We start from the raw sequence: 23,987 nt of genomic DNA on the forward strand, positions 1-23,987 counted from the left end.
CACACACACACACACACACACACACACACGCCACAGGGCTGAATGCAGGTCAAGGGAGAAGATGCCTTAAGTGCACAAGAAATAAAATAAATTTACAAGCAATTTCTCGAGTGAAAACTGTTTTAAAAGTAAATCCTACACCGTTTATTTGTCAGTGCATCATATATCAGCTGTGTTAGTTATAATATTCAACATGTTAACACATTACATTCTCGTTTTGATGTTATGAAGTTGCAAATAAGTAAATTAGTAAATAAATAAATACATAAAAGACAAGACACCACAGGCAAATAGGGGGGAAAATGGTTACTAATCAATTTAACCAAACCTTCCCCAGGTGATTAATCACAGTACACTAAGACAATTGCTTTGTATTACAAGTTTTCTGAAATGTTATGTTTAAATATGCAAATGAGGCATTATCTAATTAAACATGTACTCATTTGCATACTTTACCAGAACAGAAATCGGAAAACATTGGATAACGTCAGGATGTTTTTTTTTTTAACCATGGAATAAAATGTTAATAAACCTGGTGAATGATATATGAACAAACCTTCAGAATATAAATATTAATACAACTGTTTGGTGTGTGAGTGTGTAAAGCTGGTGAAGTGGAGATTCCTGACTGAAACTCTCCGCTTTTAAAAAGATGAGATTCAAATATACAGGCGCAAATACATAAAAGTGCAATAAAATAAACACTTAAATGTGTATTTTGGACAGTTTTAGCATAAACCGAATATTTGAGTTCAGAGTTTGAGTTTAGCTCAGTTCATTTATTACATGTTTTGTTCATATTAACCGTAATTGTATCGTGTTGAACATGAAAAGTGTCGCATCTGTTCTCTCTTCATACATAAATAAATGCATAATCTAGCCAACACATGCTCGTCTTGTAAGTTCATGATTAACAATGAAAATGTGAATGAAAACAAATCTATTAAATGTCAAAATTATCATTAAAATATGAACATTTAAATGACAGGTAATGATAGATAATTACGGACAATGTCAAAATGACGGACAATGAGAAAGTCTATGAAAGTCTGTAAGATTATGGATGCAAAAATCTCAAAGTGCATGAAAAAAACAATATCTTGCCTTATGCGAATTTTGGGGGAATTATGTGTTAAATGCTCATGAAAGTTACAAACAAACATTCATCCGTTTAGTGTCGTGTTGAACGTGAAAAGTGTCGCATCTGTTCTCTTCATAAATAAATAAATGCATAATCTCTAGCCTATATGCTCGTCCTGTAAGTTCATGATTTAAAATCTATTAAATGTCAAAATTATAATTAAAAAAGCTCAATTTAAATGACGGGTAATTATAGATAATGACAGAATTTGTACAACCCTGTCTGTCAAAATGACGTACTGTACAATGAGAAAGTCTAACGCCACTGATATGCGATGGTTTCTTTCCACTAGTCTGAAAGAAGACTGTGAGAAATCTCAAAATTGACCAGTTTTACACAAAACACCAAAAAAATTATATTTGGTGCATGTTGATTCAGAGTTGATTTGCCTTAAATGCGCATTTGGTGGAATATGTGTCGAATGCTCATGAAAATAATGCAAAGCTACAAGCATATATGGACTTTTGATCTGTTTAATGTTATGAAAGTGTCAAGCAAGTGTCAATACTTTAGTGTAAATGTTTCCTTCCTCTGAAGAGCTTTAAGTAAAGACATAATAACCAAGAATACTTTCATCATTTACCAACTCACAGCCATTTCACAGTTAGTAAAGATCCTAGCCGTCATTGTGAGTCTCCGCCGGGCGAAACGTCTCTCACACACACACCGGACCCCCGCAGTGAAGACTGTTCCCACACCAGAACCTGCTCTTTCAGCCCCGAACACCAGTGTGTGTGTGTGTGTGTGTGTGTGTGTGTCACCCGAGGGTCTGACCCGCTGTGAGGATGGCAGATCACACACACGACTCTACGGACCCCCGCTGACACACACACTGGTGCTGTCGACACTGAATATACAACAACAACAACACGATGCAGCGAGAAAACGGTATTAGCATTGAGAAATAACCACTGAAATAAAGGGATCATCTGTGTTTAGTGTGTAATGTTGCTGTTTGATCATGAAAAAGCTCCAGTTCTTCTCTATATGAGTGTCAGTGTTTCTGAACTCCTGAAACGCCTCCATTGTAGTCTCGAGTTTCTTCCGGGAACGAACACGTCACAATATTCCTCATTTAAATAATCAATATGCAGAATAAAGGGGCGGGGCCTGGTTGAGTTAGTTAGTAGTGTGTTAAACTGGTGGTTATGGTAAGGCGCGGGACATTTCCCAAACACACTCGAAGCAAACGACCAATCACGACACACTGATCCAGCCGACCAATCAGAGCACAGTGTGCTTTTCAGAAGGAGGGGCTTCATAGAGACAGGAAGTAAACAGAGCGTTACTGACAGACTGGGAAGAGAGGAGCCGCAACAATGGAGAATATGAGGAAAATAATCAACATTCAAGTTCTAGTAGAGACTAAAACATCATCAAGACAACGCCTCTTTAAATCCTGCCTTACCTTGTTTCACTCAGAAATACGTCACATTAAAACGCTGTAAACTTTTACAGAGCGAGTTTCTATTTTGCATTGTTCGTTTCGTAAGAGACAAACATCACATCAACCATTGTGAGCCTATACCAATCTCTCTATATCGTGAAAAGGCACTTTGATATTCAGCAATATTATTGGTTTGACTGCACTGACACTATCGGATGAAAACAAACAAAGTGAATGAAATCTATGACACTAATAACAGCACAATCTCCGCATCCGTCGGCTCTCTGTTCTCATGATGAACCAAGAACACGAGGTGTTAGAGAGGCCACGGACACACACAGATCTGCTGCTGATAATAGAAATGAGAGCGAGTTTTACAGGAACTATATTACACACCAAAGCCGCTCTCAGACTCGCTGTCCTCACAACAAACAATGAAGACGAGAGCTTTCAGCTGCAGATCAAGAGCATGAGGCGTGTCCTGACATACATCCTAATTTAATGCATTTAAAATATAAAAACTAAAAAGATGAATGAACTATAAATTAGTGCTGGGCAACGATTAATTGCATCCAAAATAAAAGTTTGTGTTTACATAATATATTTGCGTATAATTATTTATAAAATGTATAATTATGTATAAATACACACATATGCATATATTTAAGAAATATTTGCATGTGTATATATATATATATATATATATACACATGCAATAATTTCTTAAATATATGCATATATATATACACATAATTTATAGCCTGGTTAAAACCAGACCATTGTCAGTAGTAACTGAGTTATGGTCTGGCAAAGCTTCATTAATAACTCATTTCCAAAGGGGCGTCACCAACGGACGTCGCTCAAATGCCTCTGGGCGCAATTGGATAGACCTAAAACCAATCAGAGCGCTTGTCATCGTGTAAAGCCCGCCCCAACGTTTCTGATTGGTGCCGCGATTTCAACGGATTAGAAATCGGCTTGAATGGGCTCTTTGCCAGACTACTGTAGAGCAAATCTAAATTTGCCGGAAGTTGTCTGGGTTTTCCCAGGCTACATAATTTATATAATATATAAAAATTTTATTATTTTTTATTTTTTTTTATAAATACATGCATGTATTTATATATATATATACAAATATATACAAACTACAAACTTTTATTTTGAATGTGATTAATTGTTGCCCAGCACTGCTATAAATACTAACAAACAACCAACTAAATGTACCACAGTTTCACCATGATTTTGGACATTTACCGTGGAAGTTTAGTATATTTTGAAGCATCTTGTCTCACTTTATTAATAGCGCAGACACTGACGGCTCGTGTGATGCTGTGTAAGTCTGTTTGTCTTTCCGTCTGATTGATTCCTCGGGTCATTTCCAATCTCGTATTGATGCGGCGCAGCGTCTGGTGAGATCGTGCATCTATTTTTCAATTATTCATCCGAGCGCTGTTCCAGGAATGCCTCATCTGATCCCGATCCCAGCAGATATTGTTAGGATGTCTGAGTGAAAGGTCACATCCCAGTCACTCTCTCCCTCCTGTTATCTCTGTGTCCCGTCTGTGTGTCATTTCCACTTTATTCCTCTCCTATTTCACTGACATCTCATAAAATCTGCCCTGAAAGCCTTTGAAATGGTTCTATCCGGAGCCGAAGGCGTATATAGGAAGGACTGAAGATAGGTAGAAAGACTCTGAATCCCAGATGAAGCTGTTCCTCTGAAACTAAAAGATCTCTGAGAAACACCTTCAGACTGATTCTCACGGGATAAAAACAGAGTCCACATCCCTGCATGCTTGAAACATACTCTATGAAAGTACATACACACAGATGAGACACGTTTCAAAAGTTGCCGTGCTGAAATGTGCCAGAACGCAACTTATAGTGAGACGCAATTCTCAGTGTTGCCACAAGGGGCACTATAGTCATCCTTAAAGGTACAATATGTAAGATTTTTGTAATAAAACATTCAAAAACCACTTGCACAGAGTGATATATTTCATGCAGTTGTGTACTTATATTATCCCAAAACTTCCCAAGGATTTGTAAATCCAGTTTTGAATAATGGCTCATCCCTTGTCATTGTCGTCTATCAATGACGTAATATCCGTGCTATCCTTGGTTTCCGCTTGTAGAAACCATAGATACATAGGCTATTACAATGGGCCGCTATACGTTAGCGGGATCTATGATATATATATAGTATATAGATCTAGAGACAGTATCTCGCACACTGCTGTTGTGTCGTTCAGTCATCAAGATTCACGATTATTGATCAGCGAGTACAGATTTTAAAAAACGTATACGTAGATCAACTGAGGCAAGAAAGCTCTGGGAAAAACTGATAAATAAATCAAGGATCAATATCGGTGTGGGGTTTACAGGATGGAGAGCTCCGCTTCTTGCATGTGTTTTAATAGACAAGTAAGCAAATACATTGCAAATAAATTGCATAACATTTCACGTTCCTTGCAGCTTATTCATTACAATGACATAAAATGCTGTGATCAAACGTACAGGCATTACAAAAACGAATTTATTAGCTGAATTTATATAATTGTTGAAATCAATACATCTCTGGATGGTGAAAACAACATCTCCCATCGTTCCACACTCCTTCATAGCGCCATCAAGCTTTGTCTTGGTTATTATTTTGAAAATGCGACCTCTAGTGGCGAAAACTTACATATTGTCCCTTTAAAACCTTCCTGTAGCTCAAACACTATATCATGGGGCTGGGTCAAAAATATTGATTTCTCGATATTAATCGGTTCTCATTTTTACGAACCGATATCGATTCTTAAATCTCAAGAATCGATTAGTCATCCTGTTTTCAGTTGATGAATGAATGTAACATTGTAGCGCTGCATCCCATCCAATAAATCACAATAATCTTTGTGCTTTGTTACTATTGATATGAAATAAAGTCTTAAATTTCAAATTACGTCCATTTTCTTATGAAATTCAAAAACATAAATAGCGTTTTGTCGCTGTGGCGTGAGATCGCTCTGGCTCAGCTCTAGAGAAGCACATGATCTTCTCTTCCACCTTAATAACACCAGTTACAGCGCGAGATAAACATGAATGAGCTTCTGAAAGTGTGTTAAACGGTAGAGTACAACTTATCGAAATCCGTATCATGTGACATGGAGTCGCCCAATCAGTGTTTCAACCGTGGAAAGACGTCAGTAAAACAGCTTGTAAACAATGTCATGTAACGTCACATTTACCTCAGAAAAAACATATCCAGTGACTATAAACTCGTCAGTCAGCGAGAAAAATTTACTCTAGAGAGGAGCATTCTGCTAAATATATGCATTAAAAATAAAAATAATCATTTTTAATGTTCTTCAGTATTTAATGTTTGAATAAATCTGGCAGGTTTTTATGACAGCCACCATTTAAATGTTTATATTTCATATAACTTTCTTATTATACAAATTAATAAAAGTGTAATTTAAGTGTTTGTATACAAATCAGTACATTTTTACCTTCAACATTATAGTAGGCTAATGAAGCCTATAGGCTACCACTGACTCCCATAGTTTACAGCATTAGTTAAGAGATTTGTTTTCCTTGAGAAAATTTGCCATGTATTGTCCCTGATATCCAAAATAATCAATACTGAATCGAATCGAATCGAATCGAATTGCAAGCTTGTGAATCGAAATCGAATCGAATTGTGCAATTTGTGTCAATACCCAGCCCTAGTAAAGCGTCGGCGCTTGCAACACCAAGGTCATGGGTTCGATTCCCAGGGAAAGCAAGAACTGATAAGAATGTAAATGTGTGCCTTGAAATGCAATGCAAGTCGCTTTGGATAAAAGCATCTGCCAAATGCAGAAATGTAAATGTAAAACAAACTGACTTCTTCTACTGAACACTATCATTCAAAGAGTTTGGGATCACTAAGATTTTGGAAAGACGTCTCTTCTGTATATAATAACCGAGATCTAAAATTGGTGCATGAGTTTGGTGTCTGTAAACACATGATCTGTGGATGATTTGCGCCTCTCGACTCTGATTCAGCCAGTAATCGTCTGTTAGCACGGGCCAATGACACCAGCGTACAGATAATCAGATGATGCTGTGCCATTTCCAATCAAACAGAGAAATAATTACACGCCTTTGTTTCTGTCCCTGTAATTGAAGTCTTTTGTTTCAGGATGCCTTGTGTAAAAGGATATTACATGAAATTATGAAGAGATCTTACTTCCGATTGAAAAGACCACTTGTTAGACTACGTTTGCTTTGATGTTTAGCAGATGCACATCCACAAGTCTCATCTGTTGCTCCACACACAGTCACGAGAAGCTTCGTATCTCGTGACTATTGATCTGAATGAGATGGATGTGAACACTGCCCTGCACGGCTTCATTGTGAATGACCATTCCTATCCTGAAATCAATAGTCTCCCAGTGGACGTAAAGTGCTCTACAACCCTTAACGGCCACAGAAGCTCCTATAAAGCCTTTAGCTAAACATTACATGGGGGAGATTGAGCAAAGAGTCCATTTCTATCATATCCAGCTGACCAGACCGACCCTAAACACGCCATTCCTTCGTTATTGTGACGCGACTGTGCCGGTTAACGTCCTCCATCTCGACTCTTATTGATGAGGTTTGAATTGCTCTTCTTCTCCAGTGCATCCTTCAGTATTCACTATTCAAGCGTGTTTGAGTGACCCAACGATGCACAATGGAGAAGGCCGAAGATCTCGCTGCACGTCTAAGGGTCGGTCGGTATTCAGTTATACACGCTTGAATCATCTGAGCTGCAAGAAAACAAAATCTATCGTTTACATGCAGACAAATAATTGGATTGATGGTTCAATCGGACTGAAGAGCCGTCATGTCTACAATTGGATTGAATGGGGTTTTGTAGACATGAAATTATCCGATCAATAGGGAAATAGATCACTGGACTATTTAGTCTTTCTACTTAAAAATGTCACATTTAATTCAATGTTACATCATAAATAATTGTGATTTTACAATCAAATTCTATGTGGAAACTGTTTCTACACTTTTTTTTCAGTGTAAGCATGTAAATGCTTGGATATGATAGTCTTGTCAATTGAATTCAAAAATACCTTACCCGTTTTATAATAAGATCATGCATATGTTTATTTACGTCTTACAAGCTAGTCAGTGGGGAATACATAAATGCACATGAAATCGGATTGGATTTATTCGGATTTAGAAAAATTAGTGCATGTAATTATGCAGAATCAAAATCAGGGCAAACTAATAAAAATGATTTTGTGGTGAAGTAAATACTACAGAAAAAAAAACATGTAATTTACATGAAAAAGTTAGTTCAGGCAAGAGTTTAAAAAAACTAAGTAAATTCTATATAAGTACTCAATTCAAGCGTGTAGAAATGAAAGCGTAAGTAAAATTAAGTAAAATTACTCAACTTTTCTGATACTGGTGTTCCCATCATGCACTGGGCCTTGAATAATTAATGAGGTTGATTTGTCACTGTTTTCAAACTGTATTTACACTGTTTCATCATTGCTTTTGTTGTTAGGATTAGTAACGTGTCATTTTGTGACATTTGGAGATCATTTTCTACTCAAAATGACACATTCAAACACAAGAACGATCCATCAAATGTTACCGCCATTGTGTATTGTCTACCAAGTATTGAGATCTCTGCGTTTGATGCTTAACATCTGATATGTAGACATGCTGTCTTACACAATATCTAATGTATTAATTACTTAGGTATTTGTAAGTAAAACATTTACTTTAAAAGTGTGGCTTAATTCAATATTATATTGTTTGAGTGAAATGTATTGCAAAGGAAACTTCAACAAAATAAATATTACTCAACCTTTTACTAGCCAAGTTAAAACAACTTATTTTCTTTGTTACTTTCACTTAACTTAGTTAAGTAGAGTTTACTTAATTCCATATGTGAAATTTACTTTAAAAATATGCGTGTGAAATTTACTTAAAAAATATTTGTGCAAAAACAAAAAATTAAGTAAATTTTACTTATGGTTTTTTTCAGCGTAGTGGACGTCGAGGGTTAAAATGACAAAAGAGATCAGTGAAACCATCAGACAATCATGAGACAACAACACAGATGAATATTTAGGTTGCTTTCAGATGTTCAAATGTGGATCTCAAATGCTTCTCCTAAAATTCCTTTGGAGACATAAAAAGAGACAAATGAGTCAATAAGGAGGGTTTGGCTTGGTTAAGGCTTGAATGGGAGACAATCAGCTCTGATTACTCAATGAGAAACGTCTAGAGTTCATATCTAGATCTTTTGAATGCACACTTCGGTATCTGAGCAAATCTGAACTCAATGTAAGATGCTGCTGAGATGTGAAATCCCTGAAGGAAGAGACACATTTGAGATTACTGAGGTCTTTTAATCAGTATCAACATCTGAAGAGCAAAATCAGTCTCAATTTGTTCTTACTTCTGTCTATGAGAAACATTCAAGATTCTCAAATTGTAAGCACTGCATGTAAAATTATTGACTAACTCCATAAACAAACACGGAAGTGCATGAGACTCGCACATGGAGGCCAAACACCCGGGAAAATAAATATTTTATATAATTTGACAAGCATCAATAATATGTTTGTATATGTTGAGTAAAGTAGGAGCTCCAGATCTCATGTTTGGCCTGAACTCTCCATGCGCTTCCCCCTGAGCAGGAGTAAGAGCCGATCGATATCCCACGGAGGACAGAGGCCTTTCTATTGATTTACTGCAAATATCAAGTATACTGTGTTTGGCTGAAGGGGGTTTAGTGTGTGTTTTTAAACTGTAGCTCAGTACGCTTTAGGGAGGCTGTAAAGTCATACTCAAAAACCCAACAGGATCTGTTCCAGGTCTCATATCCCCCCTGTCAGTTACTTTACATAAATAAACAAATCTGCATCCATCTTTTGTATAATTGATATAGGGGTGTAACGGTACATGTATTCGTCCCGAACCTTCACAATACAGACTTCATATAGTACATACAGTCAGACGACCAATACAGTCAGTCACAGGCGATACACACTCCAGTCCAGTAGGGGGCGTGTGTGTGGTAATGCAATGTTGTTTGCTAACCGCCACAACGGGAAAAAGAGACGACAAGACGATCTATTCATCAAACCCAGAACAAGAGTTCAGACGCACGCAAGCGCTTGCTAGAAGTGAATACACTGAGTTTCGATTCATTTTCGCAACGCACTCCACAAACTTCACATAGAAAAAACCGTATCCTGTTTGTTTTTAGTTTTAGCTTATTTTAGCACTTGAACTTAATCAAAATTAAAAACTGGCAAAAAGTTGCAATAAAATGAGTTATTTTTTATTATTATTTCATTTGAGCTAGTGTGTCTTTTTTTCATTTCAAGTAGTGATTTATTTATTTTTTGAGTAGTAGTAGACTTAGTTTTAATATACTATAAAAACCCTGCTTGTTTTTTTATATATATTTTTTTACATCCACATCAATAAAAACCAAAATCAAAACCAAATAATAATAATGATAAATAATAACAATAATAAAGATGCATATGTAGGATGTTCATTTTAACACAATGGAGGAAGAAAATTAAACACATACATAGAGGTATATATAAATTTGTCCTATTATGGGTTCTTGCTGGAATCTTCACTTATCCCAAGAGATTTCAATGGCTCTTTCCTCATTCATTAAAGTTTTGCTTGAGCTTTTGCAGGTATGATGGTGTCAGCAAGATCTTCACCTTGGAGAAGTTAAGTCGAGGTTATATCAGCAACTATCATTAGACTAGTAGTGATAAAGTTGGATAAAGTTGGACTGTACGATACTGGCCACAATTTGGCCGTCTCAGTCAAACTGTGTAAATATATTCCTTTGATCCAAGGCCAAAATCAAGTCTTTGATCATTAGTTTTTACATATTCACTGACAGATCAAATTTTACCTGAAGTGTCATGTGATTTGAGGCACAATCCTGCAGTTTGTCTCTCAGCATGTCCTTAAACACTACCAATGGCATTTAATATGCAATAATTCAGGCCTTTCTAACATGCATGCAAGGTGAGTTTCTGTCCGGCTTTGATTATATAAACCTGTGACAGATGCAGGGCGTTCGACAGATATCAGAAAGTGTGTTTTCAGTTCTGCGGCAGCATCAGGACTGAAGATGCACGTGTATTTAACACTGATAGCCGGACCCGAGGGGAAGAAGCCTAAATTGGGTTTAGATTGCTTTAGAAGCCTTAAGCATGTGGGGTGAGTTGCCATGGAGACAAGAAAGTTGAAGGCAAAGGAGCCACTAATGAGCCTTAAAAAACGATCCACAAGCACAAATACTCGCATCCACTCCGACTCCGTCTCTTACATAACAGCGAGAGGATTTCTACACTAACGATGAATATACTCGACTATCCTGTCAACAACATTTCTAGGTCAAATTTCACCCCAAAATCAAGAAAGAAGAAATTATGCTGAGCATAAAATGTTGCTTTATATTTAGACTGACAACACCACCATTTTGGAGAAGTATTTCATTCACACAGTTTCTCGAACTGACGTGCACAAGTAAAGTAACAGAGTTTAGTATAATTCAAACTTCTTTATAAAAGTCATCCTGTGGTGAAAATCCAGCTTTTAATGTTGTTTATGTGTCTATACGGTGTTTTTAATCTGCTTTAAGACAAAGCATGTGTAAAGTCGACACCATTGCTGAGTATTTCCTCCTTAAAACTGCAGTGAACCAAAGACAGTCTCAAAAACACGCTTTGAAATCGCTGGTGTTTCTGACGTCACAAACTACCTTGTAACCAATCAGATCAACGTGTGATCGTCAACCAGTGGATCTCTGAGCTGAGTGAGTGAGTGGAGGCGGGGCTTATTTGCATATTCATAGAGCCACGAATACTAAATGAGGCGAGGGTGTCGAGTTACAAGTTACTTTAAGACATGAAGATTTTTTTTCAAGGAAAAAAACATTTAAATATGTCATTTTGGTGATCAAAGATGAGCTTTAAGGGATAAAACGATTGACTAAAGTGAGACTTTAACATGAGTTAACTACATTATATTCAAACAAACGAGACCTGAAAAGTCTTACCAAATAGTTTAGGTTTTAATAAAATTTAGTTTCGGGTCCAATTCTCACTATTAACTAGTTGCTTATTATCATGCATATTACTAAGATATTGGCTTTTTATCAGTACTTATAAAGCACATATTAATGCCTTATTCTGCATGACCATATTCTACATCCCTAAACTTAACAACGACCTTACTAACGATTAATAAGCAGTCATAAGGAATTTAGTTCATAGTTAATAATTAGTTAATAGTAAGAATTGGAATGTAATCTAAAGTGAGACCACAATGTGATCGTCAACGAGTGGATCTCTGAGCTGAGTGAGTGAGTGGAGGCGGGGCTCATTTGCATATTCATACTATATGAGGCAAGGGTGTCGAGTTACATTCAAGATATTTTAAGGCATGACGAATGATCAAAGATGGGTTTTAAGGGATAAAATGATTGAATACAGGGGGACTTTAAATAGCTTTAGAGTAAATGTCTTTAACAGTAGCGACTGATCATGAGTGACATCTGCTTGATCTCTTAAAGTCGCGCTCGTCTTTTCTTCTCTATTGTGTCGTATATCCGAGTTAAACTGTTCTGGAACAAGAACAAATGTGGGCGGGGCTTGATTTTGTCCTTGGGGAATTGATTAGATGGTTGTGGTTTGCTATTGGTGGATCTAATGTGATTGACAGGTTGCCCCGCCCACGCCCTTTGAAAGTGAAGACAATTTCCATTGCAAAATCAATAATGAAGACACAATAATCCTCAGTCACAGATGCATTACAGCTGTTGTTCCAGGAAGTTCCCAGCGGCACCAGCTGACAATCAGCACTAAATGAAAGGCCACATTAAAGGGGGCGAGTGCAATGCACATCCACAGAGTAGAAAACAGCATCAGCCAACTGAGAAACGCTGATGCTTCACTTGGCACCGTGTGCTGCTCGCTTCAGTTTGCTTTGGACGCTCTCAAAGGACTCTTCACAAAGGGCTCTTATTGAAAGTGTCGGCAAGCGGCCAGCGGCCCAACAGAATGCCGACGTTTAACAAGAGACGTAAATAATAATAATGCACCTTCCTATGACAGACCAGAACCCATGTGGAATATCAATGCGGAAGGAGCTGGAAACCTGAACGGCATTTCAAAAGGATCCTGGTGATTTGCATCAGGATGAGAACAGCGAACGACTCCGGGAATACTGCAGGATTTAGAGGAAAAGCCTCATGAGAAGCTGAACTCGTGTGAGAAACTCTCGGTTCCTCTCATGACAGTCCAGTGTTTCTAATCTACAGCTTCTTAATGGGTTTAATCAGGACCTCAGTAAACGATTAACCCAGGTGAGTAGTTATTCAGGCAGCTGTTATAAACATGTCAACAGTTTAACTAAGATTCTATATAGAACTCTAGGGTTCTTGATTCAATTTGAAAGAACTCCCTAAAAATATTCAAAGTGGTTCTAAATAGAACTCTAGGGTTCTTGACTCAATTTTAAAGAACCCGTATGCCAAAAATATTCTTTGTAGAACTCTAGATTTCTTGACTCAATTTTAAAGAACCCTTTATGCCCAAAAGGTTTAATGAGGTTCCATATGGAACTCTAGGGTTCTTGACTCAATTTTAAAGAACTCCCTAAAAATATTCAACGTGGTTCTAAATAGAACTCTAGGGTTCTTGACTCAATTTTAAAGAACCCTTTATGCCCAAAAGGTTTAATGAGATTCTATATAGAACCTTAGGGTTCTTGACTCAATTTTATGCTAAAAAGATTCTATGTAGAACCCGAACAGCATTTCAAAAGGATCCCGGTGATTTGCATCAGGATGAGAACAGCGAACGGCTCTGGGAATACTGCAGGATTTAGAGGAAAAGCCTCATGAGAAGCTGAACTCTCGGTTCCTCTCATGACAGTCCAATGTTTCTAATCTACAGCTTCTTAATGGGTTTAATCAGGACCTCAGTAAACGATTAACCCAGGTGAGTAGTTATTCAGGCAGCTGTTATAAACATGTCAACAGTTTAACTAATATTCTATATAGAACTCTAGGGTTCTTGATTCAATTTTAAAGAACTCCCTAAAAATATTCAAAGTGGTTCTAAATAGAACTCTAGGGTCCTTGACTCAATTTTAAAGAACCCGTATGCCAAAAATATTCTTTGTAGAACTCTAGATTTCTTGACTCAATTTTAAAGAACCCTTTATGCCCAAAAGGTTTAATGAGGTTCCATATGGAACTCTAGGGTTCTTGACTCAATTTTAAAGAACTCCCTAAAAATATTCAACGTGGTTCTAAATAGAACTCTAGGGTTCTTGACTCAATTTTAAAGAACCCTTTATGCCCAAAAGGTTTAATGAGATTCTATATAGAACCTTAGGGTTCTTGACTCAATTTTATGCTAAAAAGATTCTATGTAGAACCCGAACAGCATTTCAAAAGGATCCCGGTGATTTACATCAGGATGAGAACAGCGAACGGCTCTGGGAATACTGCAGGATTTAGAGGAAAAGCCTCATGAGAAGCTGAACTCTCGGTTCCTCTCATGACAGTCCAATGTTTCTAATCCACAGCTTCTTAATGGGTTTAATCGGGACCTCAGTAAACGATTAAACCAGGTGAGTAGTTATTCAGGCAGCTGTTATAAACATGTCAACAGTTTAAGATTCTCTTCAAACATTTTCTCTATCATGACAGAACCTGATCTGACAGAGAGAAAACCGAGGAAGAAGTGATTCTTAGAAAGGTTCTATAACTTCCTTGTAAAGAACCCTTTATTCCCAAAAGGTTCAATGAGGATCTATATAGAACTCTAGGGTTCTTGATTCAATTTTAAAGAACTCCCTAAAAAGATTCAAAAAGTTTCTAAATAGAACTCTAGGGTTCTTGATTCAATTTTAAAGAACTCCCTAAAAAGATTCAAAGTGGTTCTAAATAGAACTCTAAGGTTCTTGACTCAATTTTAAAGAACCCGTATGCCAAAAATATTATTTGTAGAACTCTAGGTTTCTTGACTCAGTTTTAAAGAACCCTTTATTCCCAAAAGGTTCAATGAGGACCTATATAGAACTCTTGGGTTCTTGACTCAATTTTAGAGAACTCTCTAAAAAGGTGTAATGTGATTCTATATAGAACTCTAGGGTTCTTGACTCAGTTTTAAAGAACTCGTATGCCAAAAATATTCTTTGTAAAACTCTAGGTTTCTTGACTCAATTTTAAAGAACCCTTTATTCCCAAAAGGTTCAATGAGGATCTATATAGAACTCTAGGGTTCTTGACTCAATTTTAACGAACTTCCTAAAAAGAACTTGACTATTCTTGACTCAATATTATGCTAAAAATATTTTATATAGAACTCTAGGGTTCTTAACATTATTTGAAATTTTTTTCCTAGTCATATAGTCTGTTTGCGAGCTGTTTAAATGTAATTAAAATTGAATAACTCCATATTTAAAATGTATTAAATAAAAAATAAATTAATTCAACTAAATCCATGAAATGATAACTGTGTTATGAACTGCATTGAAGAAAGTGCTGCAGGTATGATGTATTTTTGCAGCCCAAAACCCGAGTTCCATGATCTAGTGATCACGAACGAATCGTTCTTTTGAACTGGTTCTTGGTTCTGGTTCTGAACTGGTTGAACTACACTATATCAACAGCATGTGACAGTATTTACGCAGTGCACACAGAAATGACCACATGCTTATGCATTTAGCAGCAGTTTTGCATTGACTAGCATGTCATATAAAGCTAATGAAAACAGCTCCAGTAAATCGTGATATGAGACTCTCATAAATTCACAAGTATTTTGATTGTTGATAGCTCATAAATACATCAGTCCCAAAGTCATTATTCCAACTAGCATCGTTTCCATTGTCAGATACAGCTGTGTTTTTGCCTGTTCTGCGTGGTTTCTAGGCTGTTTTAAGTAGTTTCTAGGGCAAAACCTTTGTTGTATATTAACTTTTGGCCAGAGAATAATAACGCAAGGTTGTGCCAATCAAGCGAGATGCTGCATCAAACCCAAGGAGAGTGCGATTGGACAGTGTGTGTCATTAGTGTGAATGAGCCGAGCTTCTGTATATGAGACACTTTTATGGACCTTCTGCTGGCTAATTTACTGCGGGAGGTTTGTTACCGGCTCGGTTTCTGCACTTCATTAAACCACGCTGCATATGCTCATACGCTTTCCAGGATCCGCGCCGTATTACAGCAAATGGGTTCTGGCGCCAGAATTAGTCACAACCAGCGAGACGTTCCTAGCGTGCGGAAAATCCCACTGAGAGATGTGAAGCTCAATGAATGAACGTACGAATCGAAAACGCCGCATGAGAAGCGAAGCGTCTATTAAAGAGGTTCCTGCATCCCTGCACATAATAAAATGCTTTATTAAAAGCACACAGAGAAGAGCAGGAACTGATGAATGTATTTTTTCTGTTTTCTAAGGTGAGTGATGTGACTTTATTGCTGATACACTTCTAGTGCAGTCTTGAGTATTGAATCTGAATAATAAAAGTGTCTCTTTGATCGAGAATGAAATTCAGATTTTCTCACTGAGCCTTGAAGTTCTTTATACTCTATAGATAAATATATCTTTCGTTCTATTTATCTGTCAATCAACCAATCAACCTATCTATCTATCTATCTATCTATCTATCTATCTATCTATCTATCTATCTATCTATCTATCTATCTATCTATCTATCTATCTATCCATCCATCCATCCATCTTTCATCCATCCATCCATCCATCCATCCATCCATCCATCCATCCATCCATCCATCCATCCATCCATCCTTCATCTATCTATCTATCCATCCATCCATCTATCCATCCATCCATCCATCCATCCATCCATCTTTCTATCCATCCATCCATCCATCCATCCATCCATCCTTCATCCATCTTTCATTGATCTTTCTATCCATCCATCCATCCATACATCCATCTTTCATCCATCCATCCATCTATCCATCTATCCATCTATCTATCTATCTATCTATCTATCTATCTATCTATCTATCTATCTATCTATCTATCTATCTATCTATCTATCTATCTATCTATTCTAAAATGCAACATAAATGAACTTCTCAAATCTTCAAGACATTTAAATATTTTAAAAGCCACACTTTAACTCGATGGTATTTCTTTGTTGTAACTCAAACACAAATTGGCAAGTCTGACTATTAGCATTCAAAAATGGCATTTGGGAGCTGTGGAGATAAATAAATAAAATAAATAAAAACTGTGAGTTAAAAAAAATGTGTTCCTCAAAACTTTCATATGACTTCAGAAGACTTGAAATAAAGTCATATGGACTCTTTCTGTCACTTTTGGAGCTTGACAGTGTGAATCACAGCGTTTCATCTCATTTTGGAGAATGAGAGTTGAAACAACAGGAGGATGAACATTTTTCATTAAACCGTTCTGCACAATGATGGGGTCGTGTCTTGAAAGCTAAAGACATCATTGGACACTTTGAACATGGCGATGAAAGAAGAAAGTGCTCACGCTGCCTCTGGGAATTAAAATCAAGAATTAAGGGTCGTCTAAATCCTTAAACAGATTCAGGGTGCAGAACAAAGACATACAGTGGCAGAGATAGAGATGATGTACAAAAACATGTCAATCACAGCTGAAGCACACGACCCGCCACAGACTCAAATACACACTCTCACAGGAGTAAAACACCTCACTCGTGATGAGTCATATGAAGATGATGATGATGAGGTGTGTGAGTCACATGACTCGGGCCAGGGTTTGAACTAGGGATACGCCGATATGCAAATTTTGGCCGATACCGATAATTCTTTATATTTGAAAGCAGATAACCGATACAGTCAAACCAACATGTATTCAGACTCCTTCAACATTTCTCACATTATCACAGTTTATTCACTATAGTTTAGAAAATGCTAATAAAGAACTCAGAGTTATGAACTCAGCTGATATTTGACTGGTTTTGTCCGTCCTTCTGTTAGACTGTCTCACACATGAATTATGTTGAATATCTGTCAGCTGTTAAATTTAACTACACAATTAGATAATACCAGTTTAGCTCAACCAATCACCAAGCAATGCTTCATTTTGTTCAGTCTGTGTGTAAAAAGAGCATTAGCAATTAAAGGAAAAGCACTTCAGCAAAACATGATCAGCTCAAAGTGTCCCAATCATTTCTGCTCCCAAATTGTTTTAATTTTTACTGGTAGTCTCTGTATGAAGAATTATTGGGTGTAATATGTCACAGTTTACTTTATTTTGCTCTCCTCACTTACAGAAATGAACTATAGTGTCCTGCACACACTTGTAAAAAAATATCAAAATTATATCTGGTGTCTGATTAATATTTGGTTTGACACTATGTTGGCTGATAAATCTAAATCCAAATTTTTATATAATTTTTGAGAGCCTGATTACAAAAACAAAAATCTCACCATTAAAAGCCACGTCACAAACACACAATTATATATTATGTCGTGTTATAATTTTATATAGTCTATAATATATGACAGACTTAAAAAAAAAAAAAGTGATTATAATCATATTTCAAGCCATTTAAACCCATCATGTGAAGTGTCTCAGCTGAAGGAAATAATACATTATTTATCAGCTTTAATATATCAGCCAAATTTTATTATCAGGCCGAAAACGATAACATTAAAATGAACATATATCGACCGATACCGATATGCTGGCTGAGCTATCGTGCATCTCTAGTTTAAACACCGCTTGACCTTCACATTGAAAAACACTGCAGTGTAAGGTCAAAGATGAAAGTGAGAACTTTGCATTAGTGTTGCAGTGTTGGAGCTGAGGAAATCATGCCGCCTCGCTCGTTAAAGGTGAAACCGGTGCGACAAACGGAGGAATAACACCGGATCCAGGACAACAGCATCGATCACAGCAACACCGACTGCATTTCAGTCCAAACCCAGAAGTTCTCTCGTTATCGAGCAACAGAAAGTGTTTCCTCCACAGGTGTTCATCGTTAACGCCACTGCTGACATCACACGCTCATTATTTATTTTTACGGGGAATTGACTCTGGTGAAGTTCATGCGTGTCAGGCTCGTCATTCATTCAGGAGAATGAGTTCAGAGGAATATTTGGTGGAAGGTTCATTTGAAGTTTGAAGAGGAACTTCTGTGCTTTCATCTGTGTTTAGTGTGTAATGTTGCTGTTTGATCATGAAAAAGCTCCAGTTCTTCTCTATATGAGTGTCAGTGTTTCTGAACTCCTGAAACGCCTCCATTGTAGTCTTGGAGGCGTTCTTCCGGGAACGAACACGTCACAATATTCCTCATTTAAATAATTAATGCGCAGAATAAAGGGGCGGGGCCTGGTTGAGTTAGTTAGTAGTGTGTTAAACTAGTGCACTGTTAGACTTTTCTGTAATTTCTACAGTTATTTACTTTAAATCCCCCAGTATTATACTGCTATTTCTCTTTACAGTAAATAACTGTGATTCCAATTGCATCATGGGAATTTTCTGTGACGTCTAACACCACATACAGAGACTTACTGTATTTTTAAAATTTGCTGTATACTACTGTATTTGACGTAACTGCCTCTCTGGCTGGCACCATTCCACCGTGCTTTTTATTTCCTAATTTTTGCCTTACACCGCGTGTCTACAACGCTATAATAGCCAGAGGCTGTCTATATTGGACACATTGAAGCGACCGGACCTTTAAATGCAAACCTGTTTATCCCTTGTAAGAACTAGTGCGAGCGCTTGGACTCGTATCGGACTACGTCTGAAATATAACGGCCGCGGCGCATCACTACACTGTCTGGGATTTGTCGTGTCGCGTCAGACAGACATCCAGTGTAGGTAATGGGGTCTGTCTTTTGTTGGATCGCGACGTTCGTGTCTGGCCCGGGGAAGAGACGGAATTCACTTCACCGAGAGAGAGATCAGCAAGCAAGGTAAAAAAAAACAAAACAAAAAAACATTCTGTGTATGTTGACAGGATTGTGCCCAGTTTAACGTATGTTATAACGTTAACGTTAGCCTAACGTTACTCGTCGTCAACATGGCGGTAACGAACTTTACCATGGTAAACTGAGCTAACGTTTCATTTTACACACTTTGTTAGATTATTGAATTGTCGAGTTAAAATATGCCAACGAGCAACGCGTTTACATTAACAATAAATGTGAATAAACTAATGTGAAATTCTGTTTATATCTTAATGTTGGCCTACTGATGAGAACCTTTATAGTTTTAGCATTAGTTTGCAAACTATACCATATTATAGTTTTTTTTTTTTTTATGGAATTTAATATTTACTTCCATTTTTGTGTTTAAAGGCAACTGCAACAAAGCGCCAATTCGCGCCAGTGACTTAGCAAGATTCCAGAGGTAGGCCAGCCCATTTGTGATATATTTTGAGAAGTTTGCTGAAATGATTAGCATACACTATGTGAAAATTGCTTTTGAGCCACTGGTGCAGACTAGGTAGCTAACAATATCTTATAAAATCTCTATAAAATTGGCTAACTTTATATCAAATAAGTGACCTTTGCATTATGTCTAACTTTATTACACAGCAAATGAACCAATCAGAAGATGGACCATTGTCTTTGTTCAGTCTCACCAGATTAAATGTATCCAGGTAAGCACTGCAGTAAAACTCTCACTAAGACCAAATCTAGCATTCTAAACAACTTAAGTTTATATTTTTGCATTATTTTTATATTTTATTAGCCAGCGACTCTACCATTGCAGTTCCACCTGACTAGGAAGGTCCTAATATCAGCGCACAGGTGGGTTAACTACTGTAGGAAGGAGAACGATCATCACACAGTGATTTCTTGCATGTATCTTACTGTGTATTTGTCTCAAACAGGAACTCCTTCACTGCAGACAAGCTGAAATGGTCTAAAATCATCTATTTCAGTCGTTCAACTTCTTTCTATGCATCTCAGCATTTTTGGACAGAATTTAGGATTTGTAAGTATTAAAATTTAATCTGGCATAATTTAATTTAGTTCTTTTGTATGCTATTTATTGACAAAAGCTGTTTACAAATATATATTCTTAAGTTTTTGTGAAAATAATAATAAAAATTTACAAAAAAGGAGGTTAAAAATAATGTGACACTAATATTCTCTCTCTCTCTCTCTCTCTCTCTCTCTCTCTCTCTCTCTCTCTCTCTCTCTCTCTCTCTCTCTCATATAGTTTTGGAACCGGGATCTCCTCTGAAGGACTGAGTACATTTGTGGAACCGGGATCTCCTCTGAAGGACTGAGTACATTTGTGGAACCGGGATCTCCTCTGAAGGACTGAGTACATTAGTGTTTGTGGGCACGCATGCAGACCAGGGAACACTCTGATGTTGTCAATCAAGTTCTGAACAGGAACCAATCTTTGGAGAAGTTCATTTATTCACAAAGGTGGACAAAAACATTGTGTTGGCTTTTTAAAGATTATTTTGATGATGACTTTTACTCCTATGCTGTAGAAAAGATGGAGTAGACAGTCAGACATTGATAATAATAATAAATGTTTCTTGAGCATCAAAGAGACTTCTTTCAAAAACATTAAGACACTTAAATACTTCTTTTGGCCACCAGTGTACATGAATCCAACACATTTTTGGAAATAAGTGAAATTATTTTTAAGGTGGGGTTATGTGTCTTGTATTGTGAAAAGAACTGTGTTTTGTCCTGTGTTGGACATTTCCTTTTTGAATGCTTAAAAATGTATTTATATTCTGCAGTTTTATGAATGTAATGGTTGATATTTCATTATAATACTTGTATAAGCTAAACAACCAATGACTCTACATTCATTTAGTCAAATGCTAATGTTTTGTTTATGATTTTATGTATGTTTTCAAAAATGTTTGCAGTGAAGGACAGCACATAATGTGTTAATTTAACAAATTTACACATCTTTGTGCTAACCTCTCTGACATATTTACTTTGTTAAAATCATTAACACAATGAATGAGTTAAAATTAACACAAAAAATGTTGTCTCTAAACTTACCCATTAATGTGTAAAAATTTCACACATCATTTCCAGCATTGGCATGTTTATTTTGTGATATATATGAAATGTTTTAAATAAAAAAATGGTATTTTGTGATAACTTTGTCTAATTGGTTTGTATGAAAGTAGTACTTATGTAGGATAAAAATAAAATTAATCATATATCAAAATTATCAAATCTAATTTATATTTAGTACAAATAAAAATAATTACAGTAGTGTACTGATTAGCTTAGTTTTTACAGTAATGCACTGTATTACACAAAACTGAAATACGGTTTGGTACTGTAACTCTTAATTACAGTAACTTACTGGCAACAGTGTTGCCAGTAAGTTACTGTAAAAAACCCTTGAAAAGTCTAACAGTGTGGTTATGGAAATGGGCGGGACATTTCCCAAACACACTCGAAGCGCTCGACCAATCACGACACACTAATCCAGCCGACCAATCAGAGCACAGTGTGCTTTTCAGAAGGAGGGGCTTCATAGAGACAGGAAGTAAACAGAGCGTTACTGACAGACTGTGAAGAGAGGAGCCGCAACAATGGAGAATATGAGGAAAATAATCAACATTCAAGCAGGAAAACCGGTTCTAGCAGAGAACAAGTTGAAGTTCACTTAATTTATATAGCACATTTACAACAGCCACTAGGCTGACCAAAGTGCTTTACAGAACAACCAGATAAAAAATTACCTAAAACACATAAAACACAAATAAAAGCAGCAAATAGAAAAAGCAACCTTAAAACTGGAGTAGAAAACCGTATCAGACTCTTTAGTAGAGCCTGAAAACAACATCAAGACTTTGTAAAAGGGCAATAAGAAGGATAATGTTCAGTCAGTCGGTCATTAACAGCATAAATCAGTGTTTCTCAAACTTTTTCAGCCCAAGGACCACTTTATCTTCCAATTTTTTTCTGAGGACCACCTAACAGAATCCCACTCTAAGCCCCAAAAAACAACAGAATCGGAAGGATAAGCTAAATTTAAGTTTAATATGCAAGTGTTTCAAGTCAAAAACGAATTATTCAAACACAAATGCAATGATATGATCAGAAATTATTATATGAATTTTATTTCATTTGAAAAAGTAAATGTGAAATGAGCTGCAGCTTAATATGAACAACATACTGTAACAGCCTAGGTCCCACTTAATGTCATTCCAAAGAGCCATTAGTTTAAAACTGAGGTGGTGGGTATAGGAAGTCTATGGTTGTAACTATGGTAACAATAAAATGCTGAAAAAAATACGTACCTAGACCAAAAAACTAGTTGAGGATAAATTTGTTAAAATTGGGCAATTCCAGCGTTATGGACGTGTAATTTGCAGTCAAAACTTGAAAATATAAATTCTCAGAAAATGCATTTAATACCAATATATTGAGACGTCTGTTTATATATATCCATAGGCTACTCCCTTAATAAAGGAGTCAAGACAAATATCAGTCTACACATGGGTTTTATATTTAATATGAGGGAAATACACATGTGACGTGACACAAAAAATCTTTAACTTTTAGGTGGCAAAATTTTTTTTTTGTAATTCTATGAATTACACTGTGTAAACCAAAAGTAATATACCCACCGGATGAAGAAGGGTTGGCCTCCACAGAACACAAAATCTTCTTTTTATTTTATTTTTCATGTTCGCATTTATGAGGAAAAAAACAATGTTACGGACGTGTCAGTTCTCCGTTACGGACATGACCGCTCTGAAAGCGACTTTAAAACTTCCACAGAGACCAAACAGAAAGCACAAAGCCTTTCTTTAAAGTGAATTTCATTTTTAATAATTGTATCTTAATTTTAATCAATGTTTCATCAACCAATTTCCTGGATTTAATAAATAAGAAGTAAATATAGTAGAAAATAGATAATCATGACACGGAGGCGCCAGCGAGTGAACTGGACTCTCGTCTCATAAATGAACCGAAACTCAGCGTAAGGTAGGCTAGGCTACTTGCCTCACAGACCTGAGAAATATATATAAAGCTTGAAATGTCTACTTTTAAACAGAACAATTCAAAACGAAAGAAAACAGACTGCTCTCTGCTTATGTAATCCGTATGAAATCTCTGGCGCGTTCACTACTGCGAAGATCGCGAGTCAGCATCGTTCTTCATCTTTGCAGTCGACACAGAAAACACTTGTTTATTAATAAACAATTAAAATGTCTCCTCGCTATAGGCCTATTTGACATATTCATATCATTACTTTTGTCGGTTCTTTGTGACAGCTTTTAGATGCTGTATTGGCAGCGCCGCCCACATGTTGAACGCGTCACACCGCATCAGCACCGAAAACATGATTATTATAATTTTTTTTATCTAAAATCGTGATACGAACCGAATCGTAGGTTTGGTCTATCTATCGTTACAGCCCTAGTAAGATGAGAAAGCAGGAGTTTATGGTT

The 23,987-nt window shown here is 36.6% G+C and overlaps 1 protein-coding gene and 1 long non-coding RNA gene across 3 annotated transcripts in view; one reads left to right on the forward strand and one right to left on the reverse strand.

The window, feature by feature from the left end:
• LOC309494440 (neural cell adhesion molecule 2) overlaps positions 1 to 23,987 on the reverse strand; it is a 280,054-nt gene that overhangs the window by 83,365 nt on the left and 172,702 nt on the right. The window lies entirely within an intron of this gene.
• Positions 18,990 to 20,347, forward strand: LOC309494580. Its single transcript, XR_014204381.1, has 4 exons — positions 18,990 to 19,506; positions 19,891 to 19,942; positions 20,131 to 20,195; positions 20,288 to 20,347. It is a non-coding gene; the product is annotated as an uncharacterized lncRNA (long non-coding RNA).

Source organism: Leuciscus leuciscus (assembly GCF_965113295.1).
Source record: "Leuciscus leuciscus genome assembly, chromosome: 3".
Classification (NCBI taxonomy): Eukaryota; Metazoa; Chordata; class Actinopteri; order Cypriniformes; family Leuciscidae; genus Leuciscus; species Leuciscus leuciscus.